General features: G+C 38.4%; 1 protein-coding gene across 9 annotated transcripts in view; it reads right to left on the reverse strand.

Annotated features, from left to right (window-relative positions):
* Window positions 1-21,197, reverse strand: part of LRRC8B (leucine rich repeat containing 8 VRAC subunit B) — a 76,749-nt gene that overhangs the window by 39,683 nt on the left and 15,869 nt on the right. For 4 of the 9 annotated variants that reach the window (XM_030825080.1, XM_030825071.1, XM_030825075.1 and 1 more), the window contains exon 1: window positions 11,605-13,410. The exons of 2 other annotated variants lie outside the window; for them this stretch is intronic. The gene's annotated coding sequence lies outside the window, so the exon portion shown is untranslated. Of the gene's footprint in view, window positions 1-11,604; window positions 13,412-21,197 lie in introns of those variants that run through there. 3 more of the 9 variants (XM_030825072.1, XM_030825077.1, XM_030825078.1) reach the window with 2 other exon arrangements.

A 21,197-nucleotide genomic window follows, 5' to 3' on the forward strand; every position in this document is an offset into this window, starting at 1 on the left:
AAACTGTTCTTATTGCTTTAAAATGAATATAAATGAGTGACACAAATTAAATATACTGTTGGTCTGAATATACTAGAAAACATACCAACACAAAAAATTTTAATGTGTTGAATTTGCCTTGTTCATAATTCATAGGTTACCATAATAAATACTAAATATTTAATTATCAATTTTGTTTGTTACCTTGAATTCCTCCATCCCGCCTGCCTGCTAAATACTTAAGGTTGACATGCTAGATAGCCAGAGGAAGGGTACATCCTTCCCTGGGTGGGAAAACATCCTGATTTGGTTGGGGGAGAGAATGTGATCCCCCAAATTTGTCTAGAAAAGGTTTAGGTCTTCTTTATTAAATAGCAATATGGCCAGGCAAGGTGGCTCATGCCTGTAATCCCAGCACTTTACGAGCTCAAGACGGGTAGATACTTGAGCCCAGGAGTTTGAGACTAGCTTGGGCAACAAGGCAAGATCCTGTCTCTACAATAAATATAAGAATTAGCTGGGCATAGTGGCGCCTGCCTGTACGCCCAGCTACTCAGGGGGATAAGACAGGAGGACTGCTTGAGTTCAGGAGGTCGAGGCTGCAGGGAGCCGAGACTGCACACCACTGAGCTCCAGCCTGGATGACAGAGTGAGACCAAGTCTCCGAAAGATTAAAAAAAAAGATAAATAGCAATATATGAAGTTAAGAAACTTAAAAAATCTTCTGGTGACTATTAAGGTAACTGAATATGGGAGATCTTTTTTTTTCCTAAAATAACAATTGAAGCTCCCACATGTTTACAAAAATTCACTAATAATTTAATGGATAGGCAAAGTATTTGATCCTCTTGTTAATCTTCTGTTAAGAGGTCAATCCACTAGAAGGCATCAAGGATGGCAATAATAGGGTAGGTAAAGGCAGGGAAGAAAAGAAAAAGATAAGAAGGTGGGAGGATGGGTGGTGGTAATGCAGAGGGTGTGTGTGTGTGTGTGTGTGTGTGTGTGTGTGTGTTTTGGGAGGTGGTTATAAGACAGTAACAGCAATCCTTGGCCTTAGTGATAGCAGACACACTTACTGGGTGCCTATGTGAAATAAATAGATCAATCCATCCATCCATCCACATATCCCTGAGACTTTTGTAACAAACTCATTTTGCATGATTGCCTTGTTACTTCCATAGTCTCTGGATATGTGGGGTCAAACTGCTCACCTAAAGCACGAGTGGATAAAGGCATATCAAAGGAGACAAACGTACTAAAAGATATACCAAATGAGATAGATATATTAAAAGCCTTATCAAATGAGTTAATAATAGAGAAACAGCTGCTCTGCCTCTCCACAGAACTATATTGGTGGATGAGGGGAATGTAGTAATGTGATTAGATGTTCAAATGAAGGAAAGTAACCATTACTGAGATATAGGGAAGGATCAATACTACAAGGCAGCATGACCTGATCAAATGAATACCCAACTAGGTGTTAGGAAACCCAAGTTCTACTCCTCACTTTACATCTTACTGATGGCATAATGTTGGCCTTATCACCTCACTTAACCTAACTTTCCTTACATGTAATGTTAGAGAGAACAAATGATTGATAGAGTCTCTACTTCCAGTTTCCCACAATGCTATGAGTTTATTAACTGTGGTTGGAGCTAGGGAATATCTAGTCTGAAAGACTCCTCTGGAGTGGTGAGGATTGAGAAGGGGTTTAAAAGTTAGAACACCAGGAAAAGCAATGGTATGTTTTCTTGGAAAGGGAGTACAATGTCTACAATTGTCAACTCATAAACTGGTCTCACTGAAAAAGAGACTAAAAATTCGTTATAGCAAGAAAAGGTCATCGAGCCAAGCATATAACGGAATAACTAATTTTTAAAATTTATTTACAAGTTTACAAATAAGTAGGACAACAGGATGCTTCACCATGTGGCTTGCTATGGGCACTCACTCTGCCTCACATATACACAAAAATGTGTGTGAGTTTGTGTATGTGTGTACATATATATGCATGTGTGTGTGTATGTGTGTGTGTGTGTGTGTGTGTATATATATATATATATATATTTTTTTTTGAGACAGGGTCTCACTCTGTCATTTAGCTGAGTGCAGTGTTGTGGTCATGGCTCAATGCACCCCACCTTAGCCTCCCGAGTAGCTGGGACTACAGGCACACGCCACCACACCCAGCTATTTTTTTATTTTTTTTGTAGAGACAGAGTCTCACAATGTTGCTCAAACTCCTGGACACAAGCAATTGTCCCACCTCGGCCTCCCAAAGTGCTGGGATTACAGGCATGAGCCACCACACCCGGCAGGAAGTACTAATTTTAACTGAAGATAAAAAGGTATTAGGACCATGGAAGGTTCCTAATACTAGCTTACCCCTTATGCATTTGGGTTCAGTCTTGGGCCTGTAGCTTCTCTACTCACGCATATGCTCTGCTCGGGTGACATCCTGAGCATCATGTTTAAGGTTTCATCCACCACCTCTGTGTATATAGTGAGCCCAGCTCCCTAACCCCAAGCTGCAGAATCATCTCCCCAACGTCTTCCTGGCTATATACCAAGATGTGTGGAAGCAACTCAAACAGCATGTCCCAAACTGCATGTACCGTTTCCTCCCACACCTAGATATCATACCTGCCCTTCCTCGATCCCCGAATCTCAGGTTGATAGCAACATCAAGGGCTAAGGCACTGACTGCTATGGTTTGGATGTTTGTGTCCCCTTCAGAATTCATGTTGAAGCTTAATCCTCAGTGCAACAATATGAAGAAATGGAGCCTTTAGGAGGTGATTAGGCTATGAGGACTCTGCCCTCAAGGATGGGATTTAGTGCCTTATAAAAGGGCTTGAAGGGGTAAGTTCTCTCCTTCTATCCCTGTTGCTCTTCTACTCCTACACCATGTTCAAGGTCCAGAAATCAAATCTGTAGTATCTTGATCTTGGACCTTCCAGCCTCCAGAGCTGTGAGGAATACATTTACGTTACTTATAAATTACCCAGTTTTAGGTGTTTGGTTACAGCAGCACAAACAGACTAAGGCAGGCACCTAACCCAGAAACTTTCTCTTCCTCTATTCCCTCAAACCCAATGGTCTCTTAAACTAGCCCCTTCTACAATCTTGCTACCACTGTCTTGGGTGGGGCCCATGTCATCTTTGGGCTGGATGACTCTGAAATTGCCTCCTTTCTTGCCCTCCTTAGTCCCATTTCCATACTGCAGCCAGAGAGCTCTTTCTAAAACATGTCACCTCTTGACTTGTTGCTTTGTTATTATAAAGACAAAGCAATGTCTCAGGGACGGTTGGGGAGGCTTGCCAATGGGAAGTGAGGGGAAAGAGTGGTGATCTCCAGCTTCTCTTGCTTTCTGTTTTATTGGCTCTTGCCGTTTCCTTCCCAGGAGGGCTAAGTTTCACCCAAAATGCAGGGCAGATTGGATTATGAATTCTGTGATCACAGTGATCACTGATCACTTGAGAACAGTGCAAACATGACAACAGGATGCTTCACCCTGTGACTCGCTTTGGGCACTCACTCAGCCTCACAGTTAGCTATGGCCACCTCTTGCTTTATCACACTGCCTGTCTCATGGATTCCAATCAGTTTGGAACCCTGCTGTGATGGCAAGGGATTTTTTTTTTTAAGTCTCTGGCTTTATTTCTATCTATATTTCACTGGTGTCTATGCTTACAGATACTAGGCATTTTTACAGAAGTTTTCTTGACTTACTGGTTAGCAGCAGTTATTGTTGTGAGAGTCAACTCTGCACATGTTAGAGCAATTGCTCTACTTGCTGATCTGTTACTGTGTAAATGTTCTAGAGCTGTTTTAGGTAAGTACAAATTTCCCAATTTCAATGTTCCCCAAGCCCTAGCAGGGGCACACACAACATAAAAACACATAAATAAAAATTAGGAAAAACACATAAATAAAAATTAGGAAATTTTTATGTGTCTGCTGCTGACTGAGTACGGTCTCATTTTGTTTCTCCACTCCTTGCACTAGTGAGAGTGAGAGGCAGGGGCTGGTTTTCCATGGCAGCAGTGTGGAAAATGAACACTGGACTGAGTCCCAGGCCTGCCTCCACCATCATCTGCATGGGCTTAAATCACTCACCAAATACAGGCCTCCATCTCCTCAGCTTTAAAATACAGATAATCATACTGGCTCAAGAATTGATATAGTGGTAAAATAAATATCATGGAAGCACTCTGAAATCACTGCGGTAGCAAACAAATGCAAAAGAGAACTCTTATAAAGAAAGCTAATGCTTTTACTAGCAAAGTGAATTAAAAAGAGGATGCTTTTGGCCTTGGGACAGTATCTTTGAAACAAAACAACCCAGGAAGTGAGCTTTATTTATGCCACTGTGGTTCCAGGGAAACAAAATAGCAAGTGTTGCAAAGACATTGACATTTCATCACATTTGGGTCCTATTGCGAAGTCAAAAAGAACTCTTCAAAAAAGGCTTTGAGGCCCAGGGGTTCAGAAGAACTATGTGGCCCAAACATAGAATGTCACTCATTTGTTTCACTGTGACAAAACAACAAGCTCAGTAGAAAATTCTTCTCCAAATCTGCCTTGCAATAATGGAATGATAATGGATCCCTTAAGGTCTGTCAACTGGGGATTTGGAAAAAGACAAAAAGAGAATGCACACAATCTCTGGCTCACTGTGCCAATGGAGTGCACACGCCTAACTGCCCAACCCAGAGAAGGCTTTTTAAAAGATTCCAGTCAGCCAACACTGCTTATCTGTTCCAGCTCCTATTTTCCATGGAGGAAGGTGTGGGGAATGAAGCATTGGGCAAGAGCATTCAGAAAGAAATCAGTCTGTTTTGAAAGAGCAAGCTCTTACGTCACTTATGATTCAGGTAAAATGTCCATTTTTACCTTGGTGTTAAATTAATGCTTCATATTTGTAACTTGGTTAATGGCTGCTGGTAGTCAAACTCACTGGTTGCCATTTGCTCCTCAGCTGGAGAGGGAGGATGTCTGGTTTACATTTAGGGTAAATGCAGCATGAGATGTCTTTTTTTCTGATATCACTCCCTGTAACACCAACTGGGTGCCCTAAAATTCAATCCTATTCTGACATTAACGACTCAGAGTTAGCATCAGACTCCACAGGTTTAAGGGCTCCATTCTACAAGACTGCCCCTGCTTCAAACTCAATCACAAGTCCCAGGAATCCAGACTGCCTGCACTTCTGTTTGACTTGACTATAAATTTGAGGGTTCCCATAACGCTCTCTTCAAATTTGATAATTTACTAGAGTAACTCATAGACCTCAGGAAAACACTTTACTTACCATTATTGATTTATTATAAGGGATACAACTCAGGAACAGCCAAATAGAAGAGATGCAAAAGGCAAGGTATTTGAGGGCAGTGGGAGGATGGAGCTTCTCTGCTCTTTCCAACCTCACCGCCCTGCCAGCACTTCGATGTGTTCACCAACCTGGAAGCTACCTGAAGCCCATTGTTTAGGGGTTTTGATGAAAATTTCATTACGTAGGCATCATTGATTAAATAACATTGGCCGTTAGTGACTGAAAATCTCCAGTCCCTTTCCCCTTTCCAGAAGTTGATGGTGGGCATAAAAGTTCCAATGCTGGAATCACACGGTTAGATCCTCTGGTGACCAGCCCCCATCCTGAAGCTACCCAGGTGCCTACAATGAGTTACCACATTAGAGCAAACTTAGGTATGGTTAACAGGGGCTCGCTATGAATAACAAAGGACACTCTTATCAGGAATGGGGCTCTGTGATGTGACATGGGGGCAAAGGCCAAATATGACTTTATTACACACATAACATGATGCTGTATAAGAAAAGTCTCACAGGAGAGCGAATTCTTACTCCAACTGGCTGATGCAATTTCAAACAGTGCCAGATAGTTCACTTAAAAGGTCAAGCTTGCTTTCAAGGCCAAAACAAGGCAGTCATTTAAGTCATTGATGCCCTGAGTCAATGACTAAAAGTTATTTCCTAAGGGACACCTCCTTGACATGATGACAGGTCACTTCACAACATGCTCCTGTAGTTCTCTATCCCTTCCATTCATAACATTTATCACAAACCTATAAGTAATTGTTTGATTGAAGGTTTATTTCTCTCTGAGGTCTGGTCTACATGTATCATGCTTATCAATGCATCCCAGGGCTTAGCTTGTAGAAGCTGCTATTAAATATTAATTGAACAGATTCAAGAGTTTTAATTAGACCTCCTTGTTTGGAGGTCTGCAAAAATATCTTACAATCTTCATATCTTCTTACCTTCAATTTACATCCCAAATTCTATGTGACATGCAAGGCTTCCTGAATCCTTTAGCAGAGACTAAAGACTCCATTTGAGCCCCATCAGCAGAGAAGACGAATTTGGCTCAGCCATAGCATTCAGAATAAGCTGGGGCAGCTCTGGGCACTCTGAAGTGATAGAGTAAGGCTCTTCTAAAATAACCCACGAATAACTAATATGAATCACATAGAATGCCTACATTCCGAAAAAGGTGACAGGTCATTTCTCCACATTAGGCTGGCTTCGGGCTTCATAACTCAGCAGGATTCTGCAGCTTCACTTGGTCTTAGCAAAGGGGAGAAACATGGGCCCTCTGGAAACAGAGTTTCAATGGTTTTCCAGGAGACAAAAGATATACTCCCCATCTGGAAGTTTGACACATGACTTCTAAATCAGGGTGGGGCTCAGTCATAGCTCAGTGACAAAATCAGCTGCACAACATACAGAGTCTCTAAGTTTCTCCTTTATACACAGCAGATGAATCTATGGTTATTTCTTAGCAACCAAATTTGAAGGGCAAAAAGATTGTGCCAAGAAAACTAAAAGTGTAGTTTTTTTCCTGTCTTTTCTCTCTCATCCATGCACAAAAAATAATATTTACCTATTTATATTTGACAATACCATCTGTTTTTATTGTGTGGAGAGTCTTATCCATTTAAGGAAGGCAACAACTTTGTCACTCTCAGTTGAAGAAAGGTAGAAATGAAGAGGGCCTTAGGTAACACCAACTTGTGTCATGGGGCACCAAGAGAAAGTGGAAATGTTACATCTTGCACATGCTCTGACACTAGGTGTACTCGACAATCATGATGAAGCTTCTGCTGGGTGCAAAGAACTGGCCCAGGTGATGAAGGCAATGGAAAGGTGTCACACTCAGACCTAAATCTCAAAAGGAGCTTATGCATTGGTGAAAGAAGGCATAAGTACAAGAAAGATCAAACAAATGAATTATACAGTTACATCTTAAGGTAATACATGCTAGAAGAACAATAGTCACGGCACAGGGTTTATGAGTTGGACCAAGAAAGATGCGTAAGATTTATATAGTTAGGGGGTGAAGGAATAAGGGGTAAAAGGGGTTGGTTAATAACAGGGCACATAATATTTTATGTGGAGGAATGGAACAACAAATAAAGAAGGCAAAAGAAAGCCAAGGTCAATTTAATGAATTAGTGAGCAGATACATAGATGGAGTAGAATTTATGAGACAGAAATGATGGGGATAAGAGTGGGAAGGTGATTAGGATCAAATGCTAAGTAAGTCTCAAATGCCACACTAAAAAATTTTCAAGACTTAACTCAGGCCCAGAACATAACAGACACCTGAGAAATTATTGCTTTAGGGGGTAAATACATCACTTTTAGAATATTCAAATCTTTTTAAAAGGAGAGAGGAATTTAGGCTTGATATAAGTAGTAGGAAGTCACTGGTGGTATCTGAGCAAGGGAATGATAGAAAAATACATTTAGGGACATACTATTATATATCAAGAAAACTAATTTGAAAGCATCAGAAAGAATTCATTGGAGAGGGTTCAAGATTGACAGCAGGAAGTCTAATTTTATATTAGGGTGTATATCTGGGTACCTTGAGAAACAAAACATAAATGGACTTCAAAATTAAAATTCTGAGTAGAAAAACAGTTATGCTTTAAAAAATTAAACTTTCAGATTTAGCCAGTAAACTGATGCAAATTGACAAAGTAATTAGATTTTAAGGAAGCAGACGTTTCCTGAAATTCTTAACTGACTTTTTCAAAAGAGAAATAAATTTGATTTGTACTTTTTTAGACTAGGTAATACCTGAGTACTCTGGTGGAATTAAATACTTAATGGTAAAAATACCACTTTTAGAATAGGCAAAGATTTTGTATGAAGCTGTAACACAGAAGAACAGTCATTTACAACACACACAAAAGGGTGCCAGATATATTCTGGCCAGGTTAAACATGATGAAAGCAAACGACCAACTTAAGAATACACTGGGCCCTGAATCAATGGAAAAATCATTTGGCATTATGACACTCACCATGCAATCAAACCTCTGTTTAAAATCAAGTTACAATTACTCTAATTATGGACAAACATTTCATTTGTTGCACAACTGGTTCCTAATCAAACAGTTCTGTAGAAGAGATGATTTCACCACAAGGTAACTTAATTTCAGTGCGAAATAAGTCTTTTAAATTATTTTTAAAGAGTGTTTTTAACCAATTTACATGTCAGAAATTTTATTTCTATAAAAATTACTACATGAACTAAGTCTACATCAAACGAAAATGCCTGCCTCTACTTTGAAACAATAGTCTTCTCTCATAAACACTTTATTCAAATATTTCCCAGCAACGGGCTTGTGTGCACTAACCAGGAAGTGAAACCAAATATGATCATATTGTGAAAGCAGAGTAAAATGAAAGAACACAATTGGAATTATCTGAAGCATTATTAAAATTTCATCTGAAAATCCATTCCCTTGGAAACAACAATTTAATCAAGGCAGTAATAAAAGGAATTTCGAAAGCATAATTCTTCATTTTGTTGTGTGGCAATGTCCCCAATCTTCTATGCAAATATCTTTTCCTGTAGCCAGGCTGGCTCATCTGAAACACACGCTTTCACCCAACCCGCCTGGTGAACACAGGGAGCAGGGTTAAGCAATCATTTTCATGCTAGTAAATCAACTTTGGTATAAACAATTGCAATCTTTAATGACTTACTTTGGAGAAAAATGTATCTTTTGCTTCTTAGGTAACAAGTAAATCACATTTCTCTTAATTATTTTGCTGGGGTTACTGTCATTCCCTTTAATGTATTGTAAATTATAAGCTCTCTAAAACCAGAAAATGTATTTTACTGATCAGTCTGCTTTTAACTGACTCAGTGACCTAAACATAGTGAGAGTTATTATAAGTACCTAACGATTATTCTTATTGTCTAAGGATAGTGTTAGCAAACAAAACTCACTACTGTTTATATTTTTCTGCTAAGATGGATACTAAGTAGGATCATGAATTTCTGGGCTCCATTACCATATCTCTTATTCCAAGGAGACTGGGTGTGGGAGAAGGGGCTAGAAGACACTATGCAAAAACAGAATATATTCTCATTTACTAATTATTATTCTTTATACTTATTTTTAATTTTAAGCAGGATTTGAGTAAGTTTAGTATTATATACAGTACACTATTTTTATGAAAATGTCCTAGCAATCTAAATAAGAAGGTAGTTCCTGAACTACCTATGACTTCAGCAAGTGATCAGGTAGCCCCTATTAGACACTGCACAAACACAATGCAAATCTGAATATTAGTGCTACTCTGCAGACAAAGCAGACATACTGCTGCTCTGTATAAGAATGAAATTTAAAAGGAAAAAAACTATGAATAAACAAGCAGTGACAGTCAAATCTATTAGCATGATACATGCATGTGTATAAATATATATAATATTCAAATCATGTGGTTAGCGAATTCTAGAAACGCTTGAGAGCCTACTATGTTTTAAGAACAGTGTCACACTTAAGAAACTGAGTCAATTCTATTGCCATGGTGTTAAGAGGTTGAAGAGCCTGGCTAGTGGGTCTCATTCAGAGCTTGTCTGTGGACGCACCAAAAGTATTGAGGCAGGCCAGACCCCTAGTCAGTCCCGTTTTCTTTGGGCACCCTCTTTTCTTGTTACTCCCTCACTCACTTTATCAAATACTGCACTTTCACCACAGAGCCTGATCCTTTATATTTATATTCATTGAATTCTCTTGACAGGGAGAATTCACTGAGCATTTGCTGTGGTATGGGCTGAATAAGATAAGAAAGTATATTTCATTTTCTATCTATCCTTAAAACACTTATAAAGTTAGGAAAATGGGAAATTTATACAAAAAGTGAACAGGAAAAAAATAAAGGATTAAATAGTGGAGTGGAACAACTCTGAACATCTATATAATGCTCAAACGTTTATGGAGCATTTTTTTCCACAGTCCTTTAAATCATACACTTGACTTTAGGATAAGGATACAAGCTCAGAGAGAAAAAAAATTAGCTGCTGATGACACATGGCTGGTGAGCAAGAGCTTGATCCTATAACTGACACCAAACATGGTGCTCTTCCCACCATCCAAAGCTTCCTCTCGTAAGGTGAACAGGTTTAGCTCAGGGAATGGAGAAGGCAACATAGATAAGGTGTCTCTGAGCCGTTAGGGTTATGCAGGGGCTGGAGCAGGAAAAAAATCTCCAGCGGGGTGGTGGGGAGGGAAAGAGCAGACGGGTGTTGCCTGAGGAAGAGCAGTGAGGCTGCAGAGGATCTTCACGGCCAGAGGGAGACGACTTCACAAATAAATGAGGCAGTGAGTACATTTACAGTTGCAGATTCCAGAATATGAGAGTATGGCTTGAATTGACTTACAAAAGAGAAGAATTATAGATTCTAAAATAGAATGCAAGCAATATTTTGGGAAAACTAACCTGGTAAGGCATGAGAGATACAATGGGGCAGGATCGGGGGCCGGGGGAAATGAAGGTAAGGGAACCAGGCAGGAACCTACTGCAGTCATTCAATGCTGAAGTAGTGAGAGTGAAGACCATGGTAGTATCAGTGAGACTGACCAGGAATGATGGAATTTAGGCAGAATTGTGGGTTCTGGCTGACGAGGAAGCTGGGAAAAGGGAAGAGCAGTAAAGTTGGGCTGGTGAAAGGCTCTGTTATAAAGTGCTAGTTAATATTCCAATATTCAGTGGAAGACCAAGGAGCTAACTGGTGAATTTTGCCCTTTCATTTCAAAGCAAGGCTAATAATTAACATAATTAATCTTTTATGCTTTATTAAAGGTTTGGCATAGCTAAGGTTTGACTGAGTACTGTTCTCGCAAGTGAACCTAGCAGGAAAGCTGAAGAAGGTGACATGAAAAGGCCATTTAAGTCCAGACCTAATGAGACACAGGTACCATTCTATTGAACCCAAAAAGGTATTTGTGAGAGGGAGTGACTTAATCCAGTCAGCGTCAAATCTTAAATTTAAAAAGTCAGAATTTGCCACTTTGGTAGCAGCATGAACAACTCGTTAAAAAGGAGAAATACACATAGGGAGGAGATCAGGATAGATCAATTGTCCAGATGGTAAACAGGAAGGGTGGCTTGAACTAAGATGTGACTGAGTGTGAAGAGGGGATAGAAGCAAAGATACTATTACTTTTAAGTGCTTTCAAGCAGGTGTTCTGCTAACTAGCTTATGGGCATAGACGCTAGGGCTCCTTAGGTATCCATCAGAAAGACTTGGTAGCAGATTAGATGTTAAGGAGAGTCAAGACTCAAGGACAAGTGACTTACCCTAGCTTTGGCCACAGGGTCAATGATGAAGGGGGCTAATGAGTGTGTTATTTTAAACACTGAGTTTGCAGTACCTGTGGGCCATCCAGGTAGTGAGGTCTAGTAGGCAGCTGAAAACACAAACTGGAGCCCTAGGAGAGGAAAAAATATAAATGAGTTTGTTAAGCTGTTTTTGCTGAAGACTCGGGCCAATGTTGGACTTAAAGACCTGCACTTGGTAAAATTTTAAAAGTTATTTAAAATAAATAACTCAATGCAGCCTCAGTCTATCTCCCATATAAAAGAACTCATTTAATACCTTCCTTCCAGAATATTTCCATTTAAAGTTGGGACAATTTAGTTTTTTATGAAGATGACTGAATTCATTAAAATATAAAGTTTATATGTTCGAAAACACCCACATATGCAAACCCACATCCACATAACTACAAAACATCTCTTCAAATGACTTCTACTTGATTGTCCAACTGGAGATGAATAGAATTGGAAGTAATCAAAGACATTCTTTTTAAAAATAACTTCCAGCCTCCCTATTGCAGGTGCTCATTGTCTTCCTGATCATGAACTGTCAACTCACTAACAAAACATAAGGGCATATTTTTCATTTCACTTCAGGGTTAAAGAACTGCTCCCTTTCCCAAGCTACTTCATCTTTACTTTCTTCTCTAATGGTTGTAGAGATAGTGAATATATTTAGTATATCAACAGGGTTAATAGAAACATGAAGGAATTTCTGATGTGGTATGTGTTATATTTTTATAAATACCAATCTCCTCTCTTTGCTAGCTTTGATAGAGTTGGAAAATGTTATCCTTTGGGAATTTAATTTTGAAGAATTGCTCTGGTTTTGTTTTTCCTGCAGAATCTGTCTCCGTTTAATGTACTATATACTTATGTTGTTTATCACTTTTCTCTGCACAGTAAGCAGTAAGCTCTGGTAGCACAGGGCTTCTATTTGTAGGGCTCACTGTGGTATCCCATCACCTAGCCCAGATAGTAGGGGCTCAGTAAATAGTTTTTCAGTGAATAATCACAAGCCTGTGATTATCTCACTTCAGGAACTTAATATGTGCTTTTTTCTTAGCAATCATACCCCAATCTTCATGCTCCAACTTAATTTCGAACTATGACTTCTATTATATTTACATGCCTCAAACAAATTCTCAGAATGTATGTTGTGGTGGGACCCTGCAGAGCCCTGAAGGGTATTGGTACAAAGGAATTAACATGGGAAAAACTGCAGCAAAGTGTCAACAAAGGCTCCCAGTTTCTCCAGGTGATTTTTCTGTCCAGCTCTGTCTTATGAGGGGAAGTTATAATGATTTTTCTCCTACACACACTCTTCTGACTTCTGGCTTCCCTGATCTCGATTCCTATTTGCAGCATCTGTTTCAGCCCAGGGTGAAACAAAACTGAGGGGTCAAAACAAACCTGAGTTTGCATCTGTTGTTTTCATTGCTTGAGGCTTTTAATTTTTTTGTCGTTACCTTAAGAGAATAAGCCTGTATTTCTACACAGACCAGAAACTCACATTAACTTAATATCACAAGACAGAATAGACTACTTTCCCCCTCAAGGTTCTGATTGTCCTTCTCTGTCCCTATTATAAAACCTAATAATTTCCTCACTACTCTGTTTGATGGGATAATCAGAGTGACCACTTGCATTCATTATGCAACATAAATTTTTTTCCATGTCAACTGGATTTAGTTATGCATTATTGCATAATCAAATCCAAGGAGAAACTACTACCATACTCCAAATTGATATTAAGAATGAAATTGAAACTTCAAACTTAAAAAAAAGATGTATTCTGAGTAATTCATGCTATAGCTTTTCCATTTGATGTCTAAATATATGCTAAAAAAATATAGTTATTTTGTGCTCTTTGTGAAATGTAATCAATATATAACCTAAGTGAGAACTTTTTAAATCATTTGGATTAGGACTAATTTAATTCATAGGGCAATAATTCCAAACAAATCACTTATATCAGCAAGGCAATATTTAGAAAGGCTGTCATTATCTGCATAAAAGACAATTCACTTGACAGCACTCCTTTTTTGGGCAATGACTCAAATCAGCTAGACTGAAAATAAATCTAAAGGGTACACAGCTGTCATGTAGCCGCAAGTAGCCTTCTGAGCAATTACTTGATTCATTTTTCCCTATTCATACAACTGGTTTTGCAAACAGGATTGCAATCCAACAAATGAATGCTCCGCACCCCCTCCCCTCCCCGCCCACTATGAAGAGAGCTTTTTGCTGTCCTTGGGAAGGCTCTAGTGGATTCCATTGCCCTGATGGGCATGATAAACTGCACATAGTGGTTTCTTGATTTTATTTAATGAGAAACAGATCTTTAAAATCAATGACCTATGTGAACCATTTACAAAATAAGTGCTCCAAAATTTGAGAATATGATTTTATCAAAGGAATGTTGGCAGCAAAGTTTGAAGGACAGACAGGTGCCAGACTGGATTGCTATCTATATCTACTAGGTAGAGGCAATTTATTTTCATTGTAACATTCCATAATTGCTGTTTTAACATTTTATTATGGAAAATTTTAAACATACACAAAAGTTGAGAGAGTGGTGCAATGAAACCCATCTGCCCACCACTCTGATTCAACATCACAATACCCACACTCACTGGATTATTTTGAAACAGATTCTAGATATATTCTGTCTTATTTCAGTATGGATCTCTAAAACAGAAAGAGTCTTTAAGATATAACCACAATATCATAATAACATCCACTGGCATGCTGGTAAATATTTAACAACCAGTTTTCTGAGAGATAAAAAAAAAAAAAAGGACCCTGGTTCTTTGCCATTTTCCATGATTCCCACCATGGCCAATTTCAAAGTACCAACACGATGTCACTGAATGTGGAGTTGAGAAGAGATGTGTCACATGTCATTATACAGTACTTCTACTCTGCAGATACCTTAGACATAAATAACCTTAAGAGCATAGATAACAACAAATTACAGCAAAATAATTAGGGAGTGAGAGTTTTGAGTATTTATTTTACGTTTAATACTTTAAGTTTGTATAATTTAGTTTTTAATGACTATGTTTAACTAGCTTGCAAAATTCCTATAACACAACAGTTTTCACAAGCTTACGTGTGTCAGCTCTAGAATCATTACTGAATCATATACAAATAATTAACAATTCCTTAATATTATCAATTGCCCAAATTTCTGATACATCTCTTGTCTTTTGTACTTAGCTATAGAGAAATAGCTTCAGCAAGAAGGAGGAAGGAACTTTGCTTCAGAAAGCTACACTGAGGGCTCCTTTCTGGGTATAGCTCAGTCGGCTGTTAGTCTGTTGCCAGGAGGTTGAGTCAGATGCCATTGTAATTATGTACCTTCATATCACAAAGGAATCATAGTAATGTGTTTAATTTGCTTTTTATTACCTATTCTTTGGCTCTCAAAAGAAAAAGAGTTTGAAAGGGAGTAGTAGAGAGACTTGGAAGAAGGGAAAATATGTCTATTCCAGGTAGACAACCATGAGCTGATGGAGTGTTCTGACAGAAAGATTGCTAAGAAGATGTGAGTTACTCTTCTGTGCTTGATATATCCCACCATTGAAACTTGGTTCGCAAAAAGTCCTCTTTAAATGTGCTTTCCAGAACTGAATATGGCACATTAGATGTGATAGTCCTGAAGCAGATGGTAAAGTGGAGTTACTGCCTTTCTTGATAAGATGCCAACACTGGACTGCGACTCCATTTTGGGCTCACAGTCAAGCAGAACTCAAGTCCAACCAATGAACCAGTGCCTACTAGCGCTCACCAAGGCTCCACAGCATACATTCACAAATCCTCTCCCACCATCAAATTTGGTGCCAGGCTGCTTTTCCAACCTTTCCCACGATGTCTTTGAACATGCTCTCTGTTCTGATAGGCTAGCCTAACCTATTGTCCAAAAAACACATAATATACCATTTTTATTTAAAAAAATTCTTACTATGGAAATTTTCTAATGTATATAGAAGTATGAATAATATTTTAAGGGTCCCCCATATACCATTTACCCAGCCCCAACAATGATCAATTCATATTACACCCATGCCAGGTGTCTTGAAGCAAATCCTGAATGTATCATTTCATCCACAATGATTTCAGTACTCCATACATTCTTTCCTATACACCTCTGCTCAAACATTTCCCATCCACCCCCTTCTTCATCTTTCCAAATCTTATCACATCCTGCAAGCCTCACCTCCTACAATGTTTCCACTGAACTTGTGAGTCATATGCCTTCTTGGGACATCTGTCTTATTGTTGTCCTCTTGTTCTTACCTCTTAAGTTGGACACTCACTGTCATTGGCCTTGAAAGCAGGAAACCTCTCTCACCATACATATAGTGCAAGAATTCACGTTTAACAGGGAAAGAACCAAAGGATATCCACTTGGTTTTATAGAGTTTATTAAAATTTGACACGATAATATTATTCAGCATATTAACCAAATTCTGTATGTGGGAAATGTCTTGGTAAATGCCTTGGACAGGGCATGCAGACACGGTATGACAGGGTGGAAAGAAGACTGGACACAGAGCTAAAAGGCCTGGTTCTTGTCCTGCCCTTCTGTTTACATTCTATTTTGGGTATATTGTCTGACTTCTCTGAGGAATAGGAATTAATTGCAGTAATTCTTCCTCTCTAAATTGTCAGAATCAAATGTGATTACTATGTAAAGATGATTTTATAATTGATAAAGTACACTGTTGATGCTCATCTTTACCTGTAAATGCAGAAATCATTGACCGTATCACTAGACAACAAGAAAAGCTATTGGTTTGAATCCTAAATGTATAAGGAGAATAAATTTAAACTCCCAACAGGAAAAAAGGGAATGTGACAGTGCAGAGATCAGATGGGATTAAGAATCAAGAAAACTCACCCTGGGAGGAATGTAACAGCATACCTAGTATCTTTTTTAGACCTCAAAAACCACTGCCTTATAATTAAAATAAACAAATTAGAAATTACAAAGAAAGCACTATATGTTTTCAACTATGTAAGAAAACTTCCTATTACGTTAAAAATTGAATTAAAAGGCAAAATTCAACATCTGATTTCCTCTTCAAATAAAACTTTCCAATTGTATCCAATAAAATGGTTATAATTTTGAGTTTATGCTCTCCTAGGACATTCTCAATGTCTTTGACTTCTCAATTTTGCATTCTGCTTTGCCAAAGGAAAATCATTAATATCAAACTGCAAAGATCTATCATGTTACACCAAACAGTACTTAAAGTCAATGGAATTGAGGTTTTTTCTTCCTCCAGTAGAAAAGAGGATAGATGGATTTATCAAGAAAGCACTGTTCTACAAACCATCCTGCAAACTTCACTACCATCCCGTGAGAGATGTGCAAATAGTCTTAGCCTATCTAAAGTACCCACTGGGATATTATCATTATAAGGTTTCTTGCAAGCAAATAAAAATCACAGGCATTGGAGAAAAGGCTTAAATTTTATAAAGCTCTGAATAATCTAGGCCAACATAGGAAAAGGATTTTTCAACTTTGGACATTAACACGACTTAGCAATAGTCGACAAAAACAACAGCTGCTGAGCCTGGTAAATCCAAATGAGATTATTAGGTCAAAATCATAGAAATACACAGAGAACATTCCAAAATTCCCAGCACACTGACAATAAAGCACTCAAATCAGAATCTCATTAGGGAAAGAAACATTTTGTTTAGAAATAATTTTGTTACTACGACTTTACCATGCATAAAATCTCTGGGATGTTACTAGAGAGGAAAACAATAAAAATCAAAAGTGTAAACTACTGAACAATAGCTTCCTTCATTTCTCTTCCCTTCTCATGAAACCTTACTGCACACGCCAAATAACTATGTATTCTTACACCTTGTTCTGCATAAACAGACATTTATAGAGATTTAAAAAATCATCTGGGCGCAGTGGCTTATGACTGTAATCTCAGCACTTTGGGAGGCCAAAGAGGGAGAATCACTTGAGTCCAAGCGTTCAAAACCAGCCTGGGCAACATAGCAAGACTTCATCTCTACAAATAATTAATAATAATAAAAATTAGCCAGGCTTGGTGGCATGCAACTGTAGTCTCAGCTACTCAGGAAGCTGAGGCAGGAGGATAGCCTGAGCGTGGGAGATCGAGGCTGGAGTGAGCCGTGACAGTGCCACTGCATTCCAGCCTGGGCAACAGAGCAAGACCACATCTCAAAAAAAAAAAAAAAATGGCCAGGCACGGTGGCTCATGTCTGTAATCCCAGCACTTTGGTAGACCAAGGTGGGTGGATCATCTGAGGTCAGGAGTTTGAGACCAGCCTGGCCAATGTGACAAAATCTCATCTCTACTAAAAAAAAAAAAAAAAAAAAAAAATTAGCCAGGCGTGCTGGCATGCGCCTGCAGTCCCAGCTACTCGGGAGGCTGAGGCAGGAGAATCACTCGAACCTGGGAGGCAGAGGTTGCAGTGAGCTGAGATTGCGCCACTGTACTCCAGCCCGGGTAACAGAGCAAGACTCCATCTTAAAAAAAAAAAATCAGTTTTTCAAAACTTAGATAATACTAGAATAAATTTTTTCTTGTACAGATTGTTTTATAATAAGAAAACTACCACTCGCTGGTGTTTGTTACCTTCATGCACAACAGAAAAAGAATCAAAGAAGTTCTAAGACTCCTAACAAATAGAATATGAATTTATACCTTAGACTTATGTTACTTTGAATACTTTGAGTATTGTTACCCATGATGACCAATTAGCGTAAGAGACTTTTCAAGGTTATAGTCTACATGTCTCAAAATATACATTAAAAATGTGAAGGACCATACTTTTCTTTTACTTGTCTATTTACTGAATAAGGCTGAATTTCAGAAAATGTGAAGATTGAACAAGTTTCAGGCTATAACAAAAATTTAGAGGCTTTTGTGATCTGGTCCTGAGACAGCTATAATTTTTTCTATTTTTTCAATAGTGCTTTTATTAGATCAACAACTATGCAAGCCTAATTTTTCAGCATTAAGTAATTTGACTCTACTTTAAAAATTACCAGGAAAAAGTAAATTTAAGTCTAGTTAACTGAACTGAAAACTTACAAAAGATAAATCAGGTGGAGCTTGCCTTAATAGTTCCTCCCAGTACATAAGACAAAACAAGTCCAGTGTGAGGACACATAGGCCCTAACAACTAGCTGATGTGAGGTTGAAGTAGTTGAATATGCTTGTATATTATAACAATAATGGATGCCAATACTCATGATGAGATAACTTTATGTTAAGTATTTGTATAAGTGCTTATATAAATTATTTAAAACTCTCAACAACCCCATGAGATTTTCTCCACTACAGATTGGCAACTGAGACAGTTATGTGACTTATCTAAACATGCACAACTAGTAAATTCATAATAGTAAAACGAGCATCAATATGAATATTCTTCAAAGAGATCTCTGAGAAAAATAAAAAGTAGCTTAGCTCCATGGAATGAACAACAGGCTAAACATGGATTCATTCATTCATTCATTCACTCACTCATTCAGTAAATATTTAGTGGCTGTTACGTGGTAAATGGCCCTGGAGAAGCAACAAAATAAACAAAACCCGTGATGTCCTCAAACAGGTGCTATCTCTACCTCATGGAATTTATAGTCTGGTGACAGAGACAAAGATTAAACAAATCCTCAGTTATTTTATTATAATCACAATAAGTGCTTCAGATGCTGCGGGGCAGGTAGAGGAACCACCTTGAAGACTCTGAAACTCAGAAGAGACTGAGCCACTGTGAGAACTGAGCCAGAGAGCTCAAAAGCTTGCCCTAGCAGATGACACTCTTTTCTAGTCCCTTAGCTAAAGGTAGGTGCAGGTTCAAGAAATAAATAATAACCAGGATGTCATGAAAGCAAGACACGTTCAAGGCCAGGAGGTCTCTGTCTAGTTCCACATTTTTGGTACATGAGAGTAGCCTTGGGTTTGTGTTCAAGTTTCAAATGCTCCCAGGATTTTACAACTTTTAAAGGTAAAAGCCATATATTACATTAAAAAATTTTAATCCGTGAATTAGTCATTTAAATAATATAATTTGTAGATTATATCAAGAGAACAGTTGTTAAAATTATCAGGAAAATTTGATTCTTGGTATAGTCAATGCTTTCTGTTCCGAAGAATGTGTGAAGGTGGCTACTTCAGGCACGTGGTAGAGTGGAAGTCAGCAAAAAGATGGAGGAGACTGAGTTCTTATCCTGCCTACCATCTGCCTTAACTTTAGCCAAGTTATGCAGTCTCTCAGAAAGCCAGCTTTTTAATTGATAAAAATAGAAATAATTCTACATGGTCTACTTTCTACGTTCACAGTGATGACAACATCAAAAGTGATGGGAACTCTCTCCGCCCAGGAGGTTTTAGAGAACAGCAGTCCATGAAAGAATAAGCTCCTCACAAATACAACCTCTATTCTCTCTAGGTCAAGAAACCCTACCCAATGAGCCCATAATTTTTTAGCTTTCTGGAAGACAATGAGCTACGCTGCCTGGAGGGATTACCGTTTCAGCAAACCTCTCCTGTGCAAAATGTCATTATTCTTCCTAGAACAAATAGTACTTCCCCCAAATCTTTTCCCATTTCCAGTCAGAAGACATCCATGTTTAGAAGCTACAATTTTAAAAGTTGTGCTAATATAAAGCACACTCACTGGTAACCTGAAATTTGACAATTTGACCCCAAATCATTTGGTTCAAAACTTAATCCACTCCTTCTCTGAAAAAGTTAGAAGCTATAGGAAAACTAGTAAAATGTCAGTAATCACAGTTTGACTTAAGTAATTACCATAGGATCTTCTGATAAAAGGAAATAGAATATTTAATCCTATGACTTTTTTCTAAACTAACTTTTCTACTAGTCTCCTCTACTTCATCCCACTGCCCTACGTGGTCTCACAATATGATGTCTCTCATCTTCAGCACACCCTCCATACAGTTGCCAGTGTTACTTCCCAAAACAAATCTGATATAATCTCTCAAAACCTTCCTTGGGGCTCCTGGGCTCTTCCTGGTGAAGCCATATGCTGTGTATAGAGATATAAATGTATCTCCAAGCTCACTCCTGGCAGAGGCTGTGCCACGGTCAGCACTGGCTGTTCCAACTCCCACTCCAATGCTCTTGTTCTTTCATTCATGTCACAAAAGGGAAAAGCTGACGTGACTGGGGAAGGTTACACTGTCTGGGTTTTTTAAAACTCAAAGTGTGGGGTTGATTCAGACATATTTTCACATCACTGTTAGGGCCATTACAACAGATAACAAAATTGGCAAAGTATACTTCTTTTGCTCGTATAAAGAAAAGAGCCACATAGGCAAAGAAACAAGAATTTAGAGGTAGAAGGAGTTTCAGGCCCTCATACCACAATGCAATGGGCACATGGATCATTCAGCTTCTATAGCTCCAAACATTTGATTCATGTATCACAACTTACATTTTAAACATAGTATTATTTTAAAATTATACAGGTCCCTAAACATAAAAATATAAGCAACATAAAACTTAAAAAATAATAAACTTAAAAATAATTGTCCAGGTGATGTAACT

Source organism: Nomascus leucogenys, chromosome 12 (genome assembly GCF_006542625.1).
Source record: "Nomascus leucogenys isolate Asia chromosome 12, Asia_NLE_v1, whole genome shotgun sequence".
NCBI lineage: Eukaryota > Metazoa > Chordata > Mammalia > Primates > Hylobatidae > Nomascus > Nomascus leucogenys.